General features: G+C 52.7%; 1 protein-coding gene across 8 annotated transcripts in view; it reads right to left on the minus strand.

The window, feature by feature from the left end:
• Positions 1-27514, minus strand: part of ZMIZ1 (zinc finger MIZ-type containing 1) — a 231613-nt gene that overhangs the window by 145993 nt on the left and 58106 nt on the right. For 6 of the 8 annotated variants that reach the window (XM_016164985.2, XM_016164986.2, XM_016164984.2 and 3 more), the window contains one exon: positions 18817-18906. The gene's annotated coding sequence lies outside the window, so the exon portion shown is untranslated. The other 2 variants (XM_036222299.1, XM_036222298.1) reach the window with 2 other exon arrangements.

Genomic DNA, 27514 nt, shown 5'->3' on the forward strand with positions numbered 1-27514 from the left:
TGAGTTGTGTACCGGGTTCTGCCTGGGATATTTCTATCACCATCAGTGAAATGCTGTGAGGTGGAAACTAAGCTAGCATCCCCAACTTACCCACAAGGCCCAGAAAGGTCCCATTAACTTCCTAAGGTCATGCAGGTAATAAGGAGCTAGAAAGTAGAACAAAGCTGGGACATGAGCTGATGGTCTGTCCCCACTCAGACTCTAACCAGTTCCAGGCAACCAGTCAGGGAGCCCACACCCTGTTAGGCCCTGGAGCTGCTCAACAGTCCTGCTCAGAACCAGACAGTGCTGGGCAGTGGGGGTGGGCAGCTCAGGCTTGAGTAGGGCTGTGAAAAAGGGGCTATATTAACCACTCCCATCCATCGATGCCCTTCAGTGAGGCTCACAGTGTGTGTGGGTTTGGCCACCTAGTGGAACCAAGGAGAAGAGAAGGTGGGTGAACCAGGTGTCACCATGCCTATTCCCAGCCTGACCAGACCACAGCCATAAATAATGCAGATTCACTTGAAGGGAAGTGTTCTCTGCTTAAAAGGCACTCAGTGCCATGGCATAGGGTGCAGCCTGAGCCTCAAGGGCTGAGTGAGACGGCTGCTGCTGAGTGGTAGGGCCTACCTGGTCTTCCCATGGGAAGGTGCCCCTCTGCCCAGAGGACTCTTGTGGGCATCCTCAGCTCAGGACTATCACTCTGGGGGTGGGTGGAGACAAGAGACCCTGACTGCTAGGGCAGGAAGGGGGGTGTGCAGACTGCATGATGAAATGTGCTTTCACTCTCACTGTGTGTCTACTGCTCCCAGGGCATGGCAGGGCAGTAATGGTTGCCCACTTTGCAGATCAGGACACTGAGCTCTGAAAGCAAATAGGGTTGATGGAGGTGTTGCAGCTGGAGAAAGGCAAGGCTGGGACATGGCAGAGGTCACTTGGGGTGGGGACTGTCCCAGATAGGTTCTCTTAACCACACCAAACTTCCCATCCCCTTCTCCTTCCAGGATTCCCTAGGAAGACTGGGGTGTGGGAATGGGTGAAGGCACCAGGCCAAGCTGATTTGGACTGAGGCTGGCCCAAAGAGATGCAGGGCTGATCCCAGATTCCTGGAGGACAGGGATGCCTGTGCCACAGGGCGTCCAGGATGGGGGCACCATGAAGGCTCTGTGCCTGTGACTCTAGCCTGTGGCTAAGCGACTAGTTCTTCTCTACAGCTGCCAAGGGTTGGAAACCCACATTCCAGGCTGGAACCCTGACCCTGTCCTCAGTGGTGAGGTCAAGGGAAGGGCTGGGTAGAGCTGAGTTTGAATCCCTGCTTGCCCTGTATTGCTGAGTGACTTTGAGCAAGTTATTGACATGTCTGAGCCCCCATCTCTGATCTAAACAGGGACTAATTTCTCTGCCAGTTACTTACCCACTGGGGGAGGCTCCAGGTTGCCCTGTGGGATTTGATGTTGGCCAAAGCACTGGCCTACCGACAGGCCACTGAGGGAGGAGGTCGGATTGCCCCAATGTGTTCTATACGGCAGGGGCTACACTGATGGCACTTCTGAGCCGAAGTTCAGGACTCCTGTCACCTGCTGCTAACTCACACACTTGTGCCCCTCATGCCATGGTGGCTGTGAAGGCTTAACAAGACATGGGTGTGGAGATGCAGGCACTAAGGAGAAAGGAACAGATCAGTGAATGCTAAGTGTTAAAGTTGGGCGGCGGGGTAACTGCTCAAGGTCATAAGTGGCAAGTGGGGGCCAGAACTATGGTCACGTGAGTACTCACCCAAATTGGGCCTAACCTGCCGCTCTACTGGCTGAACTGACCCGAACCAGCTCTTGCTACACTGACCTTCCTTGCTGAAATGGACCAGCAGCTGACCCTACCCGCATTTTGCAGATGGGTCAAACAGCCAGGGACCCTGTCTCTGGCCTTGTACAGGAAAGGTGGGCTCAGACCTAGCTCCTAGGCTCTCTGGGGTAAAACAGGTTCCCCCACTAAAGGCCCACCCGGGGAAACCTCCCCTTACATGACCCTGGGAACAGGCCCAGTCCTCCCCTGGCGGCCAGTACTGGCTCCAAGAGCAAGGCAAATATTTACCCCGATGGTTATCCAGACCAGGCTGGCTGTCCCGCCTCCCACATTCCTGGAATACATTTTCCCTGACCTCACCAAGCTGGGGGGTTGTAGGGGAGACCTGGAGGGTGGAGAGAAGAGCCAGACCAAGGGTCCTGGGCCTGGTGGCCAGAAGGAAAAAGGGCACCTTCAAATTCTCCCTCTAGCTACTCACCCACTGGGGGAGGCCCCAGGCTGATCTTATAGGACAGCAGCCAGAGTACTGACTACCCTTGGGCCACTGGGGGAGGGGGCTGGACTGCCCTGGTGTGGTGGGGCAGGGCAAGGGCTACACAATGCTGCCGATTAGCCTGCGTTCAGGGCTCCATCAGGCCTCAGCTCCTCACACCTGCAGCTAGCCTGCCCCCCGCTCCACACACACACACATACACACACACACACGCACGCACGCATGCCTGTACCCAGAGAATGAGCCACTCAGCCTGCCACATATGCACACACATACCAGAATCTGCCACCTGTCACGGCTCTTCCTCTTCAACCCGGCAGCTTGTTTCCTCACTCCACCCTCAGCACCCTCAGCACCCTCAGCACCCTCAGCACCCTCAGCACAACCCTGTCACCAAGGAGCTGTAATGTCCACTTTACAGATGAAGAAACTGCCCAACAGAGACCAGAGGTCACGAAGCTGGAAGTGGTGGGCCATACGCTGTCTCATCCCAAACTGCACTTTCAACAGATCTGCTGTACATACTCTGCCCATCAGAACCCTGTCCAAAGGACCAACTCCTTTAGGCTGCCTTCCATGATAACCACCTCCCACCTCATCCAAGGGATCCTTCCCTTTTCTGAAGGTCTAGAATATTTCATGGTGTTCCTTTCTTTCTCTTTGCATAATCGAAATTGAGTGCTTGGTATGTCTTTGGCTGTGAGACCCTTATCATACTCACTCCAGGCACAGTGGAATTGAGTCCAGGGGCTCGGGTGGTCCTGACTGCTCAGGGTAGGACTAAAACCCTGAGTCTTTCCATCAAAGAGTAGTAGCTGCATTGGCCTCAAAGAACAGATAAGAAAGCAGCCTCAGTGTGTTGGCTGTTTGGGGTTGAGGGAACCTCCTGGGTGGGGCTGCCTGAGAATCGAGAGGTGCCCTTGGTTCAATAATCCTGTTCATCTTCACTTCCTGTGAGAATATTTTGAGCTGTTCTGATGGCCTACCCACACCCATGCCTAGGGAAGCCCAGTGCTTCTGGGCCCAGGACCCTGCTACATGCCCCTTGGCTTCCCATCTCCCTCTTTCCTCTTGAATCCTTGAAAGCAGCTGTGAAAGGGCAGATCAGCAGGGTTCGGCCAACCTGCTGGGGATGCAGGAATGTCAGGCGGGGAAGGGTAGGCGGGGCAAGACTGCTGCTGGCCCTTCAGGAATGCCTCAGTAGAGAAAGCTCCAGCGGACAGGAAAAGGCCACTGCAAACTCAGGCCACACCTTGGCCCTCGGGGAATCCAGAAAGCAGATCTTGAAGAAGAGTAGGGGCTCCTAGACTGTCCTCTCCACCCGCCTATCATCTCTGATAACTAGTTTGCTCATTTTGAAAATGGGGGCTAAAAACCAACTTCTATGGGGTTGTTCTTCATTCGTTCCTTCCATCCATCCATCCATCCATCCATCCATCCATCCATCCAATCATTTCCTTCTTTCAACACTAATGACAGTGCCTATAATCTATCAGAGGAGGAAAAGAAAGAAAGGAGTTGGGGGTGGGTAGGTAGAGGGAAGGCAGGGCCAAAAGCCAACCTAAATGCTTTCCTAGCCTGTGGACTTCATAAGGGTATTGGCTCACTGTCTAATGCAAGGTCGGTGAAACCTAGGAGATGGGTAATTCTAGGATAGCATGCTGGAGGGTGTGTCCAGCTCAGCCTGGAAGCAAAATGGGGGTCAGGGGTATCGTCTTCTTGGGCAGAGTCTCATAGGGAGGAGGGTATTCCTCCTGGGCAGAGGTCCAGAGGCTTGGCAGGAGAAAAGCTCTGGGCTGAAGAGAGAATTATAGATGGCATCAGTGAGCCGGGATAGCTGCATTCACAGGACAGGCCCCTCCAAGGCTTCGCCCCCTGTCTGATCCTAATTTGCTGTATTTTCAAGATCTTGTTGGAATGGCACCTGCTCCAAAGACCCTGGCAGACCTGAAAATCCTTGCTCATTCAGTGGGCATCGCCCAGGCCCAAGGGATGATGTCTGCCCATCCTGCCTCTTAGAGGTGCTCTGGCTCATGCTGCACATGTGTGTGCCTTGTCCCCAAGTCACCTCAGTCCCTTGGTACTAGGCTTGTGAAAACAGGCAAATGAGACCAGACAGAGAAAAGGACCCACCCAAGCTCACACAGCAATAAGTAGTGGCATCAGGAATTGAACTCAGGCCCCATTTAGGGACTGACTCTCCTTTCCCGTGGGTCTCAGATTTTCACCAGGGAAAGAGGGAGGTAGCAGGAGGCTCACCTCCTAACAACCAGAGGACTTTGGCTTGGGCTTATAGCCCCCTCACACTAGAGGAAGAGGAAAGGGTCTCCCCTCTCCTCAAGTCATCAAATGAACAATTTCTCCTGATCAAGGGCAAGGGTACAACATGGATTGATGGCGTGTAGTGTGGCTCCAGGTTCTTACATTCCAGAGATGATGTCCTTCAGCTCTGCCACTTACAAAGGTGTGTTACTTTGGGCAATAAACTTAGCTTCTCTGGGCCTCAGTTTCCTCATCTGTAAAATGGGGATAACAAGAGTCCCTGCTCTCACAGAACTGTAAGGTCTTAACAAGATTATGCTATACTGCATTTGCACAGGAAATGCTCAATAAATAGGGACTGTCATTATTAACACTGGCTCCGGTTTGCTGCCAAGTGCAGACTTGAGGTTTGCCTGGGGTAGAGGTACTGGCCCGCTTATTCGAAGAGAGGGAGAAAGACCTAGGACTCTGGGAAGATCTGGCTTCAGGCCCCTTCTGGAGCTGACTCGAGTGGGCCCAGCAGATCTGCTTCCCAGAGATGGGCTTCATGAGGGCCATCTGCTCCCAGAAGAGGGGCCCCCAATCCCTTCCCACAGAATGGCCAAAATGCTGAACACCCTTCAGGTACAAGCTCTGTACCGGGTGCTTCCTTCCCTACCCATATCATCAGGCCCTGTAGGGTGGGCATAGCCTCCTTCTTGCCCAGGGTCAGGTCTTGTCCAGAAGGACACCCAGCTGGGGATGCCCAAACCAGGGCCTCTGGTACCTACCTGGACAATTACCACTCCTGCTGCTAATGATCAAAAATGAATGTTCTGCCAATGATCCCATCTTAGGGGCTTTGTCTCTTGCCTCTGCCCACTCTGTTTATGGTGGCCTGGCACCTATCACTTGGCCATGCACTGCCCTGGAGAAGTACCACTTATTCCTATACCTGGGATGCCCCGATTCTAAATCACTGCAGCATTAATGGAGCCCAGCAGAGGCTTTCAGAAAAGTCTTTGGAGGTCATGAGTCCAAGCTGCCGCCTTACAGAGGAGGGAACATAAGTCCAAAGAAGGACAAGGGTGGGCCCAAGGCCAGGACAAGAACCCAGGTCAGCTCTGGTGTTGGAGGTTGGACGGAGGAGCAAGACACCTGTGCCTCCAGGTCTGTTTCCTCATCTGGGGCTTCAACGGCTGGAGGATTAGCTGAACTGATGTCACACCCATGACTGGTACAGGGCTGAGCATGAGCACTGTTGGCTGTTAGCTCCATGGGGCAGACTGGACTCCAGGTCCTGCACACCATCCTGGGAGATGCTCTGAGGCCTCGGATTTTCCTTGGTTTCCTTTGGTTCTTGAGGAGGCAAGTGGGATGGCAGAAAGGCTAAAAGGTACGAGCACTCCCAATGGCACATTAAAACTGCCTAGCACTTTGAATAAATGTTCTCAGTGACCCCTTTCCTGGGCCAAGGACCAGCTCCCTGGTGGTCATCCTCTCCAAACAGACATCCCTCTGGGGTTCTGGCCACATGTGGGCCAGGCCAGTCTTCGGTGACGGCCAAGGCCCAGATTTACAAATGCTGGACAAAGGAAAGCACTGTCCTTGAAAGTGGGAGGTGGTGGGTCTGAGCGCGGCACTAACGTCACCCAGGCCTGGATGTAATCCTGGTTTTGCTGCTTACAAGTCACATGGCTTTAGCCAAGTCCCTGTGCCTCCCCCAGCCTCAGTTTACTCAATGGTGCAATGGGGAGGGAGAGGTCTAACTGGGGTAAATACATGGACCAACCTCTGACCCTCAGAGGAACCAGGTCACAGGAGTTCTGGTTGTTTGTAGGAAAACCGAATCTTCCCCCAAGGGCAGCCCAGTGGTGGCTGCAGGAAAGCTGGTGGGAAAGCTGGGAGGAAGGGGGTTGCGGGGTGTGTTAATCCTCATACTACACTCTGCCACCTGTCCCAACATGCTCCACCAACGTAACTGCCCAGGGAAGACGTGACTGTCCCCACCAGATCTTACTTACATGGAGGGTTCCAGTCCTGTCTTTGCCCTTCACCCACTCTGGGGCAAGTGCCTCCCTATCCCCTGAAGTCTCCATGACTCTCTCTGTAAACTGGAGGAATGATGCCTGCCTAATACCCAGGTTGCTGAAAGGACTCTGAGAGATAGAAGACGTGGCCAGGGCCAATGGGCTGCGAGGAAGTTCCCTGTTCAGTTCCATACACCACTGGCCTTGGCTGCTCCTGCCTTCCTAGGCACCCTCAGGGTCCCCGCCAGGAGGCACTGGGGACCTTCCCAGGTGCTTCCCAGCGAAGGCAATCAGGACCAGCCAAGGTGCTTTCTCCCATAAGACTGGACTTTCCCTGTGTTCTCTCAGAAAGAGGGCCTCCCTCAGCCTAGCAACTCGGTGAGATTCTCAGGACAGCTCCCTACCACCCCATCACTCCCAGAGACTGAGAGCCTGTCTGCTGGGGCTAAACCCCTGACAGCCAAAAAGGAGGGGCCAAGGCCAGGCCCCTGATGGGTATCCGTGTGTTGCCAATAGCATCTCACAGGGCTTGCAGGTATGAGTCGCCAGAACGCTTGCTGGTGAATGAATGAGCAATGATGGGAGGGACAGTGTGAAAAAATTTAGATCAGAGAACACAGCAGCTAACACTTGCATGGGGCTTACCACATCCACACCAGGCCTGGCTCTAACAGACACCGTTTATATAGTTAACCCATTTAGTCTCCACCGTAGTTCTATAAAGTAGCAATGCTATCCCCATTTCACAGATGAGAAAACTGAGCTCAGAGATGCAAAGTCACTTGCGCAGTGTTAGAAAGTGGCAAAGCTGGACTGAGTGCAGGTTCTGGGCTCCAGAACCCATGCCCTGGTCCACAGTGGTACCTCCTGGTTGGGGGGAGGGGGTGGAGAGAGCATTTCCTCAGAGGACATCCAGACCAGGTTTCCCACCCAGGCCCCGCTCCCAGGACCTGATTTAACAGGTCTGGGTGAGATCCCTTTCAAAGCTGCCCTGGCTTCCACTTGGAGCAAGGGCTGAGGACCCCTGGCCAACCCCACCCTCATTCTTCAGTGGGAAAACTGTAGCTCAGGGAAGGAGGAGACATGCCCAAGTTCTCCCTGCATGTTGGAGAAGCCTGGGACCTGGAGTCCAGTCCCCTGACTTCTCCGTCGTGGGCTTTAAGCTCTTGGAAAGTACGCGCTGTCACTCCAACCCAGCAGCCCACAGGCGCAGATGTGGGTGGGAGAGCCAAGGCAGACAAGCGCAGGGAAGCCAGAACAGCATGCAGCCAGATGACACACAGGCCCAGCAATTCCTGACTCATGTCCACCCATCCCGTGACTCCACCTACTGCCAATGTCCCCACCCTGGCTCACACCCCACAGCCCACTGTAGCCACTGGAGTCCCCTCCCATTTAGTGCCAGAAAGCCACAGAGGGAGGAAGGAGCAGTGGGGCCCCACCCAGGGCTGGGTGGGAAACTCAGACAACCCCAAGCCAGGGATGGGGGTAGTTGAGGGAGGAGGGGCGTACTCTGGGGCACGCAGAGGAAGCAGCGTTAGTGCTGACCCCTGCCCCGCCCTGCAGTGCCTGAATACTCTTGGCCTGTGCTAGCTAGCCACCCTACAGACCACCAGGCTGCAGGAAGAAAACTGAGGCCTGCCGAGCCCAGCTAGCACTGACACCCACCTGGGCCAACTTTCTCAGCCACGTGACTCCTCTTGAAACTGGGCTCCACACCTGGATGAGCATGCCAGGCTTCCCTGCTGCCAGTTCTTCTCCCTGAGAATGTATTCCTCCTCCGTCCAAGAATTTTCAACGTCTCCCACTGTCTACGATGTCCAGTTCTAACTCTTTAGCCCCATATTCAAGGCCCCAGCTTGACTCTGACCTATAATCTTTCCCTATACATGTCTGGGCTTCGGCCTCTGTACTCCTGCCAGGAAGGCCCTGGTCCCTGTGGCCTGACACACTAAGAAGGAAATTAACACTCACCAAGGGGCCACAAGAGATCAGACAGTGTGTTTCCAGAATCTCAAGGGCTCCTCACAGGTCTTTATGATACTGGCTTTGAAAGGCCCATATGACAGATACAGAAGCCGAAGCTCAGAGGGGTGATGTGTTCAAGGCTACTGGAGACTGAGCTGTCACTAAACCATGGGGAGGAGCTTGGGCTGCTGGGAACTATGGTCTTCCCTGTTGCTGACAAGCTTTCAGCGGGTCCAATAGCTCAGATTGGTCCTGAGTCTGTGTTAACTCACCCAATGTCATGGCAACTTGGGCCTGCTCACCTCTGCATCTTGACCCTCCCTTCGGCCCTTTATGAGAAACAGCTGATACCCCGGGCTTCGACCCCTGCTGATACTGAGCTGGGTTTGGGCTGGGGAAAGTGTCACGGATCAGAGAAGCAGGCAGCGCAGTAGCCAAGAAAACTGACTCTAGGGCCAGCTACCCAGTGCAAAGCCCGGCGTAAGTATCATGGGCAGGTGTGGATTCGCCTCTTTGTGCCTCAGTTTCCTCTTCTGGAAAGGGGGACAGCAAGAGTAGTGACCTTACAGAGTTGCTGCAACAGTGACTATAAATTTCAGTAGGCAAAGTTTTAGAGCAGCACCTCCACAGGGTGCTATCGAAGCATTTGGAGCTCTTAGTATCATTACCCTATTTGTTCCTGCACCTTAGGCTCAACATCAGAACCAAAGGAAAATCCAAGGCCTCAGAGCACCTACCAGGAGCGGAGAGGAGGATGTGTGAGCGGCGGGAGAGCCTGCCCTGCAGCACTGCCCCTTCCCGGCTTCAGGCCCACAGGCCCACTAACCTGGCCCATTCACCTAAGCAGAGCAGAGGGGTCTCAAATGTTCCACCTCCCGGCACCTGGGTGGAGGGAGAAGGGAGAAGGGAGGGTTCCTTCAGGCGCAGAGATACCCGGCTTTGCCCCTATGGTGTCAGAGATGGGATGACCCAGAGAGGGGCTATGCCAGCATCACCCTATCACCCAAGGGGACAATGGCAGCACCCATGTCTCTCTCCCTGCTTGAGGGTCGTCATAAACAAAGTGCCCTTGGATGGGTTGGAGACAAAGATGTCTGGGATAATGGGGTAGGGGGGCGGTCTGGGCAGTTAATCCCAAACCTGGCTATCCTTATAGGGTATAAATTCATCCTGCCCTCAAACCCTTTATCCCATGGGATGCTCACGGCTGATCAGAGCATCTTCCTCTCCCCTTTCTTTCTACAGATGAGGCCCAAAGTGGTTGAGTGACTCACCCGAAGACACCAGCAAGCTGGTAGGGGATTCTAGACCAAAAGCCCCAGTCTCTGGGCTCCCAGGCCTAGCCCCACTGTGAGGTTTCCCTTTCCAGACTCCTAAAGGTGACTGACTGTCTGAGAGAAGATAAGTCATCCGCAAGTGTGGGATGAGGGATGGGCGTGGGCCCAGAGCTTCTACTGACTGGAGGGGGTCAGAACAGGTCAGAGGCAGGGCAGCCCCAGAGCTGAGGTCCAGCTTCCTCTCTCAAGAGGGCATGATTCCTGGCAGCAGCTCCCACGGGAAATAGTAGAAGCACCACCCTCGGGAACACGGGGTGGGACAGGGGGTGCCTGGGCAGGGTTTCCTGTTGTGGGGGTGGTGGCCACTCACTGAGGCCAAGTGACCTGTGTTGGCTGTGGCCCTGGGGCCAGGCCAACGTTAGGTTTCGCCTCATCCTTGGCTCAGACCCAGGCCACCCTGAGTCCCATCCTCCAGGCCCGCCCTGGCTTCCTGTCCCACAGGCCCCACCCAGCCCAGAAGAGAGGGAGGGCTCTGCAGACGCCTCCTCAGAAGCACCAGTTTTCTGGAGCAGGAGTGGGCAGGCTGCCCCGACCTGCTCAGTGGCCGCCTTTGGCCTCTTGACCGCTAGAGCTTCAGCTATTTGTTTTCCAGTAACAGGCCTTGACAAAAGTATCACTGGGATTTTTTCCTAGGCATTCACAACTTTAGACACAGCTGAGCAGAGATCGGCCCCTCCCTGGGGATCGGATCACTGCCTGCCCTCACTCTGGATAGAGGGGCAGTATCCTTTCTGAGCTATGCAAAAGAGACCAGGACAAGGGGGGACACTGAAGTGAGATAAATTTCAGGCCTCAAAGGCAGACTTTTTACTAGTCAAAAATGAGCAGTGTGGCACCTCTCGCAGAAGTGTGGCATCCTAAGTAGGCAGTGCAGCCCCCACGCCGGGGATATAAAACCATAGATGCGGTACCCAGGACAAGACCCCTTCACCCCACTCCAGCTTTGTACACCTGGACCCTTAAAAGTGCCAGAGTCTAAGTGAGATGGGAGACTGGCCCAAGGGCTAAGGGACCACCTATGGTCTTTAAGTGAACCCAATCCAGTGTCTGCGCCTCAGGAGCTGGGGGCTCACCAGTCCATCAGCAGGTATACACTAGGAGTGGGGAGGTTGGTGGACTGGCCAAGTGAAGGGGAGAAGTTTGAACAGGAGCCCTCGGCTCCCATGGTTTCCCAGGACATAGGCTATGGGAGGCCGTGGCAGCCCAGGTCTCTCCCAAGGCTGTTTGGCAAACAGGAGCCTCAGAAAGCAAACAGGCCAGAAAGAGGGATCCTTTCAGATACCTGTGGCCCCACCATGGAAAAAAGCCTCGCATAGCTCAGTGCTGGGGAAAAGCGCAGATGCGGGGTGGTTTGGAGCTGAATAGGCTGGTCTTGCCTGAGATCACCACAGAGACAGGGATAATAAAGCTGGGATCCAGTCTCCTGCCTGGACCATGGGCAGCTCAGAGACCTCCCCCATGAAGGATGTCAGCCAAATCCACAACAGTCCCCATGGCCCAGGGGGCCTGGGAAGGTGGGGTTGCCCAACGTAGGATACCCATCCATACTGCTCCAATCAAAGAAGCCCTGATGCTCTGCCTGGAGGGAGGAGATCTTGGGTGGAACTTGGTCAGGGAGGCTAAAGGCCTAATAAGGTCTATGGGCCTGAGGTGAATGGAGTAGGAGGCAGAAGCCAGACTTCAGCCCTGTTGGGTAGCCAGGGTACAAGGTACCAAGAAGAGTTTCTAAGACAGCCATGTACAGTAGTGAGCTTCCTGACCATGCGGGCATGCAAGCCAAGTCCGGGAACACAAAGACCTAGGTGGCATTCTGAGACTCTAGCCTAGTAGCTTTATAGACATCCAGGCCCAGAATTCATATTTAGCAATGGGAGGTAAGATGGTTGGTCTATATCACCAGCTCAGCCACCGACCACCCCACCTCCAACACTTTTTTGCAGTTTCCCTAGAAATTCCCAGCTGTAACAGCCTTTAGCTAACGAGCCCATGGGACCCCCCCCTTCCAGGTTGAACACCTCCAAGTCTAATCACAAGAGAGACAAGGCCTTTCAATGTTCTGTGTGGCCCTGATACCAGCTCTCTGTGGCTCCTCATCCTGGGCACCCCATGCACTCAGCCATCAGCTCATCTTGGGAAAAGTATGCCTAAGCTTCCCCAAAACCCAGGGCAGCCTGTGGGGTCTGCCATACCCTGATTCCCACTCAATGGCTGCCTCTTTCCTGGGCTTCACCTTAGCCTGGACCCTTGGCCCACCTTGAGATGTTACTTGATGCCAGCTTGATGGTGAGCATCTCCAGGGCCAGGGATGTGTCTTTTACTAAGCATAGGCCTGGTACAGACTTGGCTTCCAGGAAATGTTTGTCAAAGACTGAGACAGGGAAGAAGTGGAGAGAAAAGGGGACAAACAGACACATAAACACAGGTGGGCTCTCAGAAACATGGCCCCCAAAGGCCACTATAGTTCTCCTCCTCCAAGCCCCAGGAGCCCTGTGCCCTCTATAGCTAAGCCATACCACGCAGGCCAGGAAAACCTGGAGGAAGGCCAAAGGAGACCCTGCTCAGGGGGACTCCCCTGAACCACTTCCCCTGGGGCTCTGCTGCCCAGATGGGTTTGGAGAAGGCCCCTAGTTGTCCAGGGCTCAGGACCTTTGCACTTTGCCCATATCTACTTTGGAAGGTCAAGTGACCAGCTCTAGCTCCCACCTCTCTGGAGAAAGGGGACCCTTGCCCAGCTGCTCAGTTCACAAGGGACTCATCTTGCCTGTTGATCCCTGCCTAGGTCTGAGGTTTCACTGGAATACCAGTGGTGTGGGACATGGCTGCCTCATGACAACAATACAAGGTCTTTGCTCCATAAAAAATCGTCCTGCCCATCCAACATGCAAGAAGTGTGTCACAGGTATGGGGGTTCCACAGAAGTTCTGGAAGATGATTCGATTTCTGACAACTCTGCTCCTCTGCCCAGCTCAGGTCCTGGAACAGGTGCTAAACCTGTTGAATTAATCAGTGACCTGCCAGATGCGCATCAGAATTCCTGGCTTGGGCTCTCCTGCTGAGGGGCCAGGACTCAGCAGCCACTCCAGGGGACATGACAGACAGTAGCCGTGTCCACGTGTGCCCCTCTCTCTGGCCAGGGCTCTGTCTCTTCAAGCTCCTCCTGACAGAGGATACCTGCCCTCTCTCTGGCCAGGGCTCTGTCTCTTCAAGCTCCTCCTGACAGAGGATACCTGTTCAGGGCTGGGAGGGCTCTCTGTAGTCAGCAAGCACAATACCTTTTCTTGACAGATGGAGGTGGGGGAGGTTCAGTAAGGGCAGGGGGTCAGAGCAGGGCCATTCCCAGGCCAGGCCTCCCCACACCAAATTCAGAGACCCAAGAACTGCAGGACCTGGCTCAGGGCTGCCCTCTGTCCCCAGTGGTCTGTCTACCACAAACGCCAGGGTGGCCCCTTCCCCTGGCTCCATGTCTCAGCTGCCTGGCTGCAGCCAGCCTGAAGTGCTTACTTATACAAACAGGGAAAGTGGCCACGTGACTGGCTAAGGTTTCCTAAACTAGGGACACACAGATACACACACATGCACGCACACACACGCACAGCCACTCTCAGCAGGTCAGGTGGTCATGTGGCTCAGCGGGGCAGGGACTGAGCCAGCTCAGGTTTCGTATCTCTGAAGGACAAGTGACTGGCCTTCCTTTCCACACCCATAAGAATGCCTTTTCCAAACACTTGTTTTCTGCTTCCTGGATGCATGAAGGACATAGTGGATGGAAAGCAAGTGGAATAGGGGGAAAAGAAGGGAGGAGAGGGAGGAACCCTCGCCTCCTGGCTGTCTGGTGTTTTCCTTCTGCCCTCCCCATCCAGAGGGCAGATGCCTGCTAGGAAATCGTGGCCAACCAGCTGCTCTGACCAGCCACTCTGCCAGCAGTAAGAATCCCAGAGCTTGGACATGAGGCAGGAGGGGAGCAGAGGCTCAGGGAGAAGTCTCCCAGAGAGGCAGAGACAGACCTGTCAAGGCGTTGTACCCAGAGCAGTAGTTTTGCGGCTGGAATCCATGGCCCAGCCTTGGGAGTGTCCAGGGCATGAGAAAGGGTAGAGAAAGGGGTGTCTAGTCCAACTTGGCAGGAGGAGCTCTGCCTTTGATCTGTTATTTGGGAAAGGTCTGTGGGCCAGGGCCTTAAGGACTCTTAGTTTTGGGGGTCTGTGCTTCAGACACTCCCCAGAATGGCAGGCTTGTCACCACAGCCCTGAGATTGGCTTACTAAGGAAGAAGGAAGCCACATCTCTGGATAAGCAAGGGCTGAGACCAGGCTTCAGAGGGTCCACTGTCACCAGCTGCTCTATAAGGGTCTGCAGGCAGCTTCCATCCTGCCCTGGCTTCAGGCCTGACCCCCAGGACCCCAGCAGTATAGCAATCCACTGCAGAAGCACCTCAGGAAGTACACAAAGATATTAAGGGCAAAGCCAAGAGTTCTCAAATAAAAACCAATTTTACCCAAGCCTCTTACTAAGCCCTTCTTTACATGTTATCTCATTAAATCCTCACCATGACCCTATGAGGTGGGTAATATCATCACCCATTTTACAGATGAGGGGTCGGCAACCTGAAGGTCCCCAGCACGGAGCTAGGTCCGTCCTCTACAGAGCGCTTGACCAGGTTCTGAGGGCCAGGCCCCAAGTTCTGCAGGGATGCACACCCAGCCGGCCCAATCTCTTATCCTCTGTCTGTACCAGGCACATAGGGCGGCCCCTGCACGTGGTTTCTGAGGTCTCTAGGGTGGAAGAGGAAGAGGTAGAAAAATGAGGAAGAAGAAAATGCGGGGAAGGGGAGAACATGGGGTACAAACAAGTATAGAAAGAGAGAGGGCTAGGGTAGGGGTGGGAGAGGGTGGAGAGAGCAAAAACCAAGTCAGAAAGAGCAGAGGCAAATAAATAGGAGGTGAAGAAGGAGTATCTGGGCAAGAGGAGGAAGGACAGGAAGAAAGAAAGGAGAGGAGGTGGGAAATGATTCACAGGGAAGGGGCAGGGGATGAAGGAAGCAGGCAGGAGCGAAGGAGAAAGATGGAAATGCAACGGGGGTCAGGGAGGAGGGGGCCTTAGAAAACGGAGACAGGGAAAGCACACCCGCCCGCCGAACATTAAATACCTAACAGGAGATGACAAATCAAATGGGAATTACTGCGGTAAAAACATAATTAGAAACTTGATTGAAGTTAAACAGAATTTACATAACACTGCAAATTAACTTTACCCGAAAACTATTCACTGGGAAGGCAATGAAAAAGCATTTCATTAGTAATCTATATTTAAACAATAGGCACAATGGAGCCTTCTGATGAGGAACTTGGTGCCTTCAACCTGAGCAAGTGCCAAAGGCTAAGGGAGCATAGAAGGCAGTGGGTGCCCTCTATGGAAGTGGGCAGGGTCCTGAACAGGATACCTGTATCTGCTACTAGGGGATGGAGGTGGGTGGACATGGTGGGCTAGATCAGATCCTGGTATAGGTTCTGCCCTTGACTTGCTGTGTGGCCATAAGCGAGTGTCTTATCTTTTCTGTTGCCTCATCTACAAAATGAGGAAGTTGGAAAGGTGGTTTACGTGAAAGTGCCTGCAAGTCTGAATACTGCAGAAGAGCCCACGAGATGGCAGAGGGCAGCGCCAAGCGTGCTCGGGGCTCAGACTGACCTGGTTCACAGCTCCACCCTGCCATTTATTAGCTGTAGCATTATGCCAGCTTCTTCCTTTCCCCTCTCCTGATTTACCCAATTGTTCAATAGGGGATATAAGTCCACTCCTGCCTGATGTCACCCAGACAGTGGGAGGATTTAGGGAGAGATTTGGCGGGGACAGGCTTAAGGACAAGTGAGTCTAAGGCACAGGATTGCTTGTCCCATTCGCCTGGCACACTAATTAGATTGCCTGAAGCCTCCTGTCACCAACCTGCCATGGAGGCACGTAGCATCAGAGAGGCTTCCCACAGCTCTCCCAGCCCCTGATGCAAAGTCAGAGGCGCATCTCCCCAAGGGCCTAGGGTGTCAAAGTGTTGTTGCTGGATGCCATCCTATTCTCAGGGTATAGCAAAGTCACATCAAGCTGCATTCTCTTGGGCAGTGGAGCTGGATTGTACCTCTGTAGACCTCTGGCTGGCCGCATGTTCTTTTCCCACCTCCAGTACCATGTTGAGCACCTGCTCAGCATTGGGGCTTCTTGGGGGAGAATGGCTCCTCTCTGCAGCCTCTCCTGACTGAGCTAAGGCCATTCTCTCCACTGAGAGCTGAGTGCTGAGTCAAAACACCAGATGCACAGGGGTAGACGCTTTCCCTCCCACCCCCCAAACATGCACATGCCATGCTCAGCTGTTGTAACTGGTGAGTCTGCTCTAACTGGTGAGTGCTAGCAGGCAGCTCTGACATGCATATATAGTCTTGGCAGTTTCTACAGTTCCTTTTAAGATAAAGTATCCAGGCAGTGCTTACAGATATAATAGGACACTGCTGATGTTCTTCCCACTGCAGGCAGCTACCCTCATGATCTCTGCTCTAGGTAAGGGGAGGTCTCAGGGGCCCAAGAGTCCCAGAGGGGAGGTGGGAGGTGAGAAGAGGTAGGTGAAGCTTCTTAAAAGAAAGTGCAAAGTATGCAGACATTAGGACAAGAGGCTCAGCCAAGACCAGGGAGTGCCAGCTAGGGTGACAGGGAGGGTCCTGGATATGGGCTAATCTCCAGGCCAGCCAGATGCCCGTGGGCCTTGGCCCCTGTGTGGCCAGGTGTGGAAGGGGAAGCTGCTCTGGTCCTCCCTCCTTATCTTCCATCTCTGTCCATACATGGCGCATTTATTGAGGCTTCTGAGCCTTTGTCATGCTATTCTCTCAACCTGATGTGTCCTTTCCCTTCTTGGTCAGCAAAACCTTCCTCTTCCATGAAGGGCCCACTATCTCTATTCTCCTCCCTCTTTGGCTGCATCTTCTCCATTTACTTACTGCCCCCACCCCATCTTCCCACAGTCTAAGGGCTGGATGCCCAGTGACTCAGACTCAAGCTACTGATCTCCTTTATCTCCACACACTTCAGAGGTGACCTCATGGCTTGCAATACCATCTATACATGACAACTACCACATAGATATCTCCAGTTGGGATGCACTCTGCCTCCCAGACTCATCTATTCAACTGCCTGCTCGACCTTTCCACCTCAAACTTAAGTTGTCTAAATACAATTCACTGGCTTCTTCATCCCTCCCTTGCCATCATCCCTGCTGAGTAAATGACTACTTCTGTTCTATAGTGGCTCCTGTCCTAAATCCAAGAGTCTTCTTTGACTCCCTCTTCTCCCGTCCTCCACCTCTAAACCATCCACAAATTTGTCTGCAAGGTCTTTAAGATATATGCAGACTTTGATGGCTTCCCATCTCTTCCCCTACTGCTCCTAGTCCAATCCACCAGCACAGCTACCTGGATGTGGGCCAAAGCTTCCCAGCTGTCTCCTAGCTCACTCTTGCTCATCTACATGTATGGGTCCTTCAGGATCTATCTGCCTTCTCCTTGTCAGAGGCTTTTCTTGAACATCCTTTGTCAAAGAACATTTTACCCCACCCTGTAGATTCTGTTCCTTTACTTGGTTAACTTCTCTTCTTAAAACTTAGCATCACCTGACATATATCACATTTTGGGAATTTATTGTCCATGTCTCTTCGTGAAAATGTAAGCGCCATGAAGATAGGGAGTTTTGTCAGTTTTATTCTCTGTTGTGTCTCCAAAACATCAAGTATTTTCTCAAAAAAATTTGAAGCATGAATAAATGAACAATACCACTCCCTTGGTAAGTCTTCCCCAAATGCCTGCCTGCAGAGCTAGCACACGGCCCCTCTACTCTTCCCATGCAGTCACAGACACTACACAAGCCTTGAGCTTATGGAATTGGGCCTGACTCTGGGATCATGTGTCTGTCTCCACTGTAGATAGTACTACCTCAAGGAAGGACTGGATCTGATCCATCTTCAAAACCCATCCTTTAGTGCAGGCCTGACCTGGTGTGAGAACAGTGAGTGTTTGATGTGTAAATTAATAAGTACATAGATGGTTGGAAGAACGGGTGGATAAGTAGATGAGTAGATGGATGGATGAATGAATGGAAGGATGGTTGAGAGAGAGGGTAGATGAAATGAGAGGGCAGAGATAGATGAAAGGACGGCTGAATAAGAAAATGGTTGGATGGGAGAATGGACAGATGGATAGATGGATAGGTGAGCAGATGAATGATGGGTAGATGGATGGATGGATGGGTCCTTCCACAGGCACACAATAAAGATAGGTTATTGCTTGGGATCAGTAGTTGGAGTTCTGGGGAAGATCGGCCAAACCAGAGCAGTGTGGTAAAATGGAGAAGCTGATATGGCAAATAGGATACAGTCACGCTGCTTTGATGCAGCCAGAGCTTGCTGTGGGCCCCTGGCAAGCCCATTAACTTCCCTGTGCCACAGTCTTGTGGTCTAAAAAAGCACATAATAATTCCCATGCAGAACTGTCAGGGAGATTTGAGACTTTGGAGTTTCAAATATTGCCACAGCCACATCCCCAGTGAGACACCTCTTTGGCCAAGCCTGCCTTAGAAAATTCTCTCTTCTCAAGCCACAACTGGTCCTGCTGACTTTGTAGCCTTAATGCTACATCCACAAGGGCTAGGACCCCTGGCTATGCCCCCAGAGTTCAAACTGGTCCAGGCTGCTAAGATGGTTTAACTTCAAATAACAGGCCAAAATGATTCATAGAATTCTCGAGAATTGGATAAGTGGGGGCCCCACTTTAGAGATGGACAAACTGAAGCCCGGAAGCACAAGGAGTTCCAGAGTAGTCCTGCGGTCTATGTCAAGGGCTGGGAAAAAAGGCTGACCACCCTTGCCCCTGGTCAGGTCTCAGGTGCAGGTGGCAGTGTGGCCTAGGCATCAGAGCATCGGGGGGATCTGGTGTTACCTTTCTGAGTCTCGCAGCTGAGTGATGGATGGTAGCTCTTTTTTCTCACACCCCTCGCAGCATTGGTCTGACGCCAACAGCCTCCTCGTCCTGGGTACACAGGAAGAGAGATGAACATGTGTGAGTGGTCAGCAGTCCACTTTCTCCCACTTCTGTCTCTTACTGCCAGGCTAATCTCTGTGTCCTCTTTGGCCACTTAAGCATGCCTCGGGATGCCTGATGCGTTAGAACTGACTGTCTCTCCAGCCTGCTGCACTTCAACAAGCAAGCCAACTCCTAGTAGAATTCTTAAAAAAAAAATTTAAATATATGTAAGTTTTGTTTCTTCTCGGGCTCAGGAGCTGCGCTGTCTTTTTCTTCCTGGTGAGAAAAGCAAAAAGCCATGGCCTTCCTGTGTGGTGCCCGGGTAGGGGGACAGGGAGAAGCTGTTGGGGGTATTTTTAGCAGAGCCTATGAGCCCCTGCAGTGTTCTCTCTGTGCCCTGCCTGGCTCCGGGGAATTATCTAACACAGCAGGCCGGCAGCCACTTCCAAAGCCACTCTTTGACCCCTGACTGAATTCTTTCCTCATTATGAATTGCTCACTAGACCTCTGACCAACACTTGAAGCCATTTTATGTATGTGCATCTCCCCAGGAAAACCAGGTTTCATCCCCCCTTGTCCCCTTCCTGGGTGTAGGACTGAGGTTTTGCTTAAAACTGATAGAGTAGGCCCAGGAACAGAGTTTAAGGCAGAGAAGAGCCCTGGTAATTTTTTATTTTGTGTTCCCCAAATTTTCAGTCTTCTCCTGTGCCCTTCATGACTCTTGGTCCTAGCTGAGTCCTATCTGTATGATGACTTAATTAACATTTATCTTTATTGCAAATCACTCTATTTAGCCCCAATAAATCTGGTCTTGTCCAAAGCAACCATATCCACAAAATAATTGGTTTGATATGCTAGTTCTATTCCTAGTACAGCTTAATACATATATAACTATGGAAATAAAAATACATGTTCTTTCAGATACTAATTCTTGAATCTTGTCACAAGTTACCAAGTTATGTAAGCCAAGCTTTGGCAAACTTGCTATTTGTTTATCAACCCTCTTTTTGTATGGAAGGAGAAAGTCAATTCTACGAGGAGGGCTGGTTGGTTGATGGGACGCAAGAATCAGTTAATAAATGAGGCCAAGGGAGGTAAGGGGGTCAGAGTTATGGAGTACCGGATGCTTTTAATACTGTCTTATCTTTCCAGCACTGAGTGAGACCATTCTTTTTTCCAAATGTGAACTTGTCTGTGAGAGTCTAGCTAGGCAAATGGGCACAAGGCCTTGTGAGGAATTTGGTCCCAGAATGAAGTGTTCCAACGTAGGGCTGCAGGCTATGCAGAGGCCCAGGGTCCAAGATGATGTCTTTTCCCAGCATTCTCTGAGGCTCTGGTTCCCCTCTGCCCTTTCCGTTAGGATCCTCTAGGCTGGAGTTGGTTATTAGCAGGGGCTAGAGATACAATTCTCTCTTGGTTAAATTTGAAGCACAGAACACACCCCTGAACTCTAAAATCTGAGCTCTTAAGTCTTCTGCTCTTGTGGGTTTTTATGCTGGTCTTTGGCTCTTTGTATGCCCGGGTCTCCCTTGGTGTGCCTTGAGGGGTAGACCTTGGTGATCCTTGAAGCCTCACCTTGCAGCTCTCAGGCCTCACTGAGTCTCTCTGACCTCTTTTGCTCTGCCCACAGGTTATAGACCCTGGCTGGGCCCCTAGCCCCATGCCCTAGCTGCCTGCCCCTCCTGCAGAGAACAGGATGTGGGTGTCAGGAGGTGAAGGAGAGTGTGGGGTCAGGATGGGGAGTGGCCTCAGGACGCGACTTCCTGAAGCCAGATCGGTTTACCACAGTCAGTTGGGCTCAGGACAGCACAGCTGTGAGTTATAAATGTCCCTGTCAGGGCCTGGGGTAAAAGGCCCTGCTGCCAGTGGAGGTGCCAGGTACCAAGGCGTCCACTCTTGTGGCAGCCTCCATAGCCAAGGGCCCGTCCTCCAGGAGGCCTTCTCTGAGTTTCCAGCCCTCATGACCTATGGGGTTTCTTGACTCCTCTCTCTGATATACTGAGGCAAAGGGGCCTAATACCACCAACCCCTGCCCACTCTTTGCCTTTCCAGGTGCGAATCTTGTGGTTCCAGCTACTTTGAGAGCTCTAAGAGCAGAGGCCGTCCTGGGCCTCCATTCAACACTCAGCCAGGGGCTTGGCACACAGCCAGCAGCCCTGGTGACAGCCTCAGGGGCAACTGTTCCAACTCAGCAACCTGCTTCCCACGGCCCCAACGGCTCCTTGTGCCTGCCCACTGGGGCGCACAAGGGTGGGGAGTGGGGAGGAGGCCAGCCTATAGCACAGGGACAGGAACCCCTGCACATCTGGGGTCTCCTTCGGGAGAATTTCCCTCAGGGTCCCACTCTCCTGTCTGCCTTCCTTGGGGCTCCTTCAACCTGGGCTGTGGGGTGTGAATTACAGTCTTGGGTGCTCAGAAGCAGGCCTGCACACACACAGCTGTCTACAAGGAGAGAAGTTAGGTCCTTCCAGCTCCATGGCCCAGGCCATCCTCTTGTTGGGGCTGTAAAACGGGCAGGACAGGGCTGGCCCTGGAAATACAATAATGGGAATAGAAGTAAGCTGGTGGTGGTCTGGGGCCTGGAGCTTACACTATTTTGGAGGTTTTCTTCAAACATATACATAAAATTACAAATATATATTTAGAATGAGAAAAGAAATGACAACAAATTCCTGGAGGCTTAGGAATTCAGGCCCCATGTTCTAGCTGCCTGCCCGCCCACCACCCCCAACCCCTCTCCGAGAACAGGATGTGGGTATCAGGAGGCGAAGGAGAATGTGGAGTCAGGGTGGGGAGTGGCCTTACAGGGTGGGAAATGCTTACGTAGAAATGTTCCTAAAAGCAACCTGGTGCCCTCCCCACCTAGAACCCTCCACAGCTGCCGCCAAAGCACCCACTTTCACCCTCGTGGTTCAGGGGAGGGACTTGGGGGCTGAAGCTCCATGAGTCTTTTAGTATGTCCACCTCTGCTTAATAATAGTGATGAAAACTAACGATAATAGTACCTAACATTAATGGACCTTTATACTGTTTGAGGTACATTATGTGGATTAACTCATTTAATCTCACCACAGCCTATGAGGTTGGTACTATACCCATTTTGGCAGATGAGAACACAAACACAGAAAGGTTAAGAAAGCAGCCCAAAGGTCACACACAGCTGGGATAGAACCCAGATAGCCTGGCCTTGGCGAAGTTATGAATCCTCAACCACTGTTCCTTGCAATTGCTTTAGGGGGAACCAGGAGAGTTTTCCCTCCCTCAGAGGCTCCAACAGCAGCAGCCACCAAGAGCTGACACTGAGTTAAGCACCCTTCTGATTACACCATTCACTCTGCGCAAACACTTACACACCCGGCACCAAGATCTCTGCAGAAAATGGCCTCCTGCTTGACTCACTGCCCAGGGCATGCTGAAGTCCTCTTTATGGGCAGAAGTGGGCACCCAACTTGTCTTTCTGGGGTTGGGGGGAGTCCCAGAGATGGGTTAAGCTGGCCCCAAAAAGGACCCCTGGCAGAGATAAGGGGACAGAGTTTGCCTAAGGTCAAGTAGCTTGCTGTTCAATTCCCTCATTTTACAGATAAGAAAAGGGTGGCTTGGAAAAGTGACTTGCCAAGGGTCACCCAGTGACAGGTGATGCTATGTGAGGTCTGAAGTTAGTCTCTACAGCAGTGAGGCAGATTGCCGGCAGCCTGGGGGTGGCCAAGGCCTGGAGCTGGTGGCACAGGCTGGCGAGGGGAGGAGGGAGGAGGCACCCTGCCTTTTGGCCTCCTCGGAGAAGTGCCTTTGTTTTCTCTCTTTGTTTTCCATCTGCCGGGCCCCAGCGGCCTTCCAGGCTTCCCCTGATTGTGTGCAGGGTGATAAAAGGGCAGATGAGCCGGAGATCTCCGGCGGCAGCAGGGTCACATCGCAGAGACATGGTGGCGGCGGGTGGCTGGCCCAGGGGGGCTCTGGGCGGGTAATTGGGCTCACTACAAGCTGCACTAAGCACTTCTCTGAGGGGCGCTTTGCATATGGCTCTCAGACTCCTTCCAGCAACCCTGGGAAGAAAGCACGACAGTCCTTCTTTATGGAGGAGGAGACTCCAGAAAGTGCAGCCAGGACTGGAATCCTGGCCTGGGATTTCCAACAGGCCATGCGGATCCTAGCCCTGATTTCCCTGGCCACCCAGATGAACCTGGCCTAGTCAAAGCCATTCTCCCTTTAAGTCTAGAACTGGCCATTTCCTGACTATCTAGGAAGAAAGAGAGCAAAGAGTCATTCAGGGTTTTGACTACCAATGTCTGGGAAGCCAGGCCAGCCAAGGTGTCCCTGTGAAGTCACTCATCTACACCTGGTGACTTGGGCTAAGATGGAGCAAAGTCTGACTTCCTGGCTTCCCTAAAACAGAGTCCCATTTAAACCATCTAGGAAGGCAAAAGATTCCTCTGTGGTGGGCTAATTCCTACTGACTACAGGGCTGGGGAGAGAAGGGCATGACCCAGGGGCCCTGTCAGCCTGGACCTCAGATGGGGCAGTGGTGGCCTAAAGGCCAGGGACTGGCCAACCCTGCCCTCAGGTCCCTGCTGCTGATGACCCTGGCCTCACCCACTTGGTCTCCTGACCTGGTGTTCTCAGACCCTCCCCAAATGTCTCCCCAACTTCAGTTACTACATACTTTAAGTCATATCCCTGTTCCATCTAAATTATTTACATATTGTTATTTAAATCACTTTAACCCAATCACTTTCCTTTTACTTAACCAAAGTAGTATCGTCTTTGAAATCAAAGTTTTGATGTATTAATTATATTTTTCTAATTCACATGAAAATAATACATAGTATTAAGATCTGAAATTCAGACCCTTGCACATGTCTTAATGGCCCACAGTGTGCAAGGTGCTGGGGTGGGTTCAGGTTGGTCCTCCAGAAGCTGGCCCAGGCTGAGAGAGCGAGCCTCGGCAAGTGTGGCCAGGCAGCTGTGGGAGCAGAGCGCTCCGTTAGATGGGGAAGTGGGAGGAGGCAGAGGTTCCAGAAGGGTACAGAGGGTTTGGTTTATGCGATGGGCTCAGGCCAGGCTACTTCTTTCCTCTACTCCTTGTGCTAGAGTTTGGTCCAGATATTCTCCAGCTGCAGCTTAAGCCATTGCCCTGCAAATTCTTCTTGACAATAGCTCCACGCAGTGGGGCGAGCACTGGAGGGGAGTACAAACACCGGGGTCAGGGGTCCATCTCTATCACTGTCTTGTTGGGAAATGCTAGAACTCAGTTTCTCCATCTGTATAGAAACAGTAAATCTCTGTAAGTCAGCCTGGACTCCTAAACCCCAATGACGTATTGGGTGACCCCTGGGCCTCAGCCAGACCCTCTAACTACCCACGGGGACCTCCTTTGACTCTTTCCTCCAACACCTGATCGGGGACCTTGAGTGCCGTCTGGGGTGCAAAGGGGAGACAAGGCCATCCTGTGTGTCAGCTATAAAATTAGATAATCAGCTAATCACTAGCAAATTAGCATCCCATCTTAACATAGAACAAATATAGTATTTACGTAAAAGTTGTTAGGAGTTTCTCTCTTTTTAATTAGCAGAAATAAATGCAAAATGAATGGTAATTAGGCAGCTGATGGATTCAGTAGTACAATTATGCCTGCAGCAGTGCCCCAGTCCTTAAATGCTGAGAGCTCCGGAGGAATCAGAGGAGCCTATTTATATAGTTTATTTATAAAACAAAGTTAGCAGGAACAAAGGGGTGAGGCCTGGGCATGCTGGGGGAGGGGTCTTAGACACAGGGTCAGGGTCCTAGGAGAGGGAGCTTCAGTGCTCTAGGAATGGGAAGAGGGGGTTGCTTAGCTTTGGGCTATGACAGTGCACCATCGAGGCCTCCGTGTGTCTATTTCAGGCTCCCCATGTGTTGCTGAGAATGACCTCTCTGGCAGGAAGTAGGCTGGGGTGGTGTGGAGGGGCTGGGAGCAGCTGTTTCGTGCACTCCTGTCTTTCTCTTTCCCTCCGTGGTCCCTACTTCTCTCTTCTTTGCTGGCCCTATCTCTTCACTGAGCACTTCTCTGTGCCGCACACTGAGGCATATTCTTCTAGAAAATCCTCCCTTTCCTCTAAGAACTCAAGGGGAACCAGGTCTAGGAACTGGTTTGGGTGGATGCACCCAAACACAGTGGGATTAGGTTCCAGACCAGTGCAACACCCAATGGCAGTATGGAGGCAGGAGTCCTGAGTGGAGGCAGCCCAGAGGAAGAGACAAGAGTTGGGTTTAAGAGGATCTGGAGGAGTTTTCTGAGAAGGTGGGAGGAAGCAAAAGGGCTTGTATGTGCAAAGGCAAGGAGGTAGCCAATAGCATCCTGTGACTGCAGAAAAGAGTGCATCGGAGATGTCGAGGCAGGAGAAATAAGCAGGGCCTCATTGTGATGGGTACTGGATGCCAGGCTAAGGGTTTAGACTTGATCCTAGAAGCCGTGGCAAGGTCTGGATTGAAGGAGTGGGGCACCTTACCTACTCACAGGTCTTCTTGTAGCTTCCCTTCCCCCACCCACCCCCAGAGCCAGAGAGAGGGCCAGGTCGACAGGCCATTAGAGGCAGCTGGTCCAGCTCAACAGAGCAACCATGGAGCAGAAGGCTAACCTGATTAGAAGAGACAGAAGGTTTGTCTGTGGGGGAGGGAGGGATGGTGACTGCTCTGAGGGCGAAGGGAAGGGGGGACATGCTGGGCCACTCTTGGGTCTCCTGAGTGAGAGGCCTGTCTCCCCTTGAACAGAGCCCCCTGCTCTGCCCCCAACCCTGACCACTGGGGAGGCCTCACCAAGCCTGGGGGAAGGGGAGGCAGCACTGCCTGAGAGGCTCCACCAGCCTCCCGGGCTGAACCGCCAGCTCCACCATTGCCCTATGCTGTGACCTTGAAGAGCCACTCCCAACTCCAAGCCACAGGTTCTTGTTCTGGTCTCCAAAACAAAAGCTTGAATTAAAATGGATGAGAGGCAGTGGCCAATTCAGCCCACAGTCCCATCTGTGTAAGGAGTTAGGTGAAGCAGGCACTCTCCAATCTGCCGCAGTCGCTGCTACACCCTTTTGCCTTACAGCCCAGTCCAATTCACAGGCTTATGTGGCAAGCTGCAGGTAGCCGAGCTGAGACCCCTGAATGATGACTACTAAGTCCTTCCGCAGTACAACCTGGGCTCAGGAGACAGAAAGCTCAGGGGCGGATGAAGGGGCGACAAAAAGGCTGGCAATGGGAGCAGCTTCCCAGTCAGTAACCTGGCAGGAGAGAGATGAGAACACAGCGGCACTCAGGGCCTGCAGGGCCTCTGGCTTCGGAGGACCAGCCGCCCTCCCCGCCTTCCTTCAGTGACCGCCCTAGGCTCAGGCTGCCCATCTCCAAATTAGGAGCAGTGATACCTGCCCACCCAATCCCTGGGGTCATTAAAAAGCTCGGACAAGCCCTTGCTCCCCACAGTAAGCTGGAAGGCTAAGCTCTGCCTAGTGGTTTAGCCCTGACTTTGAACGAGGTTCCTAAGGATTTCATAAAGGGAAGTTTCCCACTCCCCAGCATGGTCAGCTCTCTAAGCTCTGGAGCCACCCCTTTAAAAGAGCAGTGACAGGCAGACCCATCAAGGTCTAGAAATCTGAGCTGTTATCTGCTGTCACTCTCAGGACTGTGTTCTGAACTTGTAAGGAAGACAAAGATCACACTGAACTACTTCCCTGCCCTGTAAGTTGTGCTCTTGCCATTGGCCAAAATCAATAAAAATCTCCACTATGATTGTTTCACCAGCACAAGGGGCCCAGACCCCTTGTGATGACATTCGACCCTTGGCTGGCATTGAGGGTCTCCCTTTATACACAGCCTCAGCCCCACTGCAGGCAGCACTGATGTGTGGGGTGGGTGGTGAAGGGAGACAGTGCAGGGGGCAGGGCACAGGGAGCTGTGCAGAGCTGCTCTAAGTGCCTCTCCAAAGACAAGCCGGTGCTATTCATCAACTGGTTTTCAGGGCTGTGAGAAATCAATGGCATTTGTGCTGCAAACTCATCATTAGGACAGGAAAACTCTGCAATGGAATTGATTTGTTTAAATATAATAACACAATTTAACAGAGAACTGAGGGGGTGGGGAAAGAACCCAGGCAAGCAAAGCAGGGCTCCACAGCTCAGAGGACAGGAGAGGAACCAGCCTTGAAAAACCTTACTACAGGGAGGTTCAGCATTGCCTCCACCCCTCCCCAGCACCCCCAAACCCTAGCACTAAGGAGGCCAGAGAGAGCATATGCTATGACCCAGTGTGAGGTGGCTCAGGTCTAGTCTCAGAAATGCCCCTTGACAGACTGCAGAGGGGCCCACAGGCCCAGCTAGTCATTGCTGTGTTGTTCTTGGAGGTGACTTTGGCTAGATGAACATCGGTTCAACCCAACAAACTATTATTAAGCAAATACTGTCTTCCAGGAGGGGCCATGCGGTAAACAGATCATAAATCCTGGCCCCTGATCCAAAGGCATTCCGGGGGGAGGGGGTGGATAAGGCAGGTATGCAGATGATAACAGCAGGTCAGGGAGGCCTGGACTTCCAGGAGTTTTAGGCAGTGAGGGAGAGGAGTGCTGGGGAAAAAGGACGAAAAGGGGACAGTGAGAGGGTAG

This window comes from Rousettus aegyptiacus, unplaced genomic scaffold, assembly GCF_014176215.1.
Source record: "Rousettus aegyptiacus isolate mRouAeg1 unplaced genomic scaffold, mRouAeg1.p scaffold_m13_p_6, whole genome shotgun sequence".
Taxonomy (NCBI): Eukaryota; Metazoa; Chordata; class Mammalia; order Chiroptera; family Pteropodidae; genus Rousettus; species Rousettus aegyptiacus.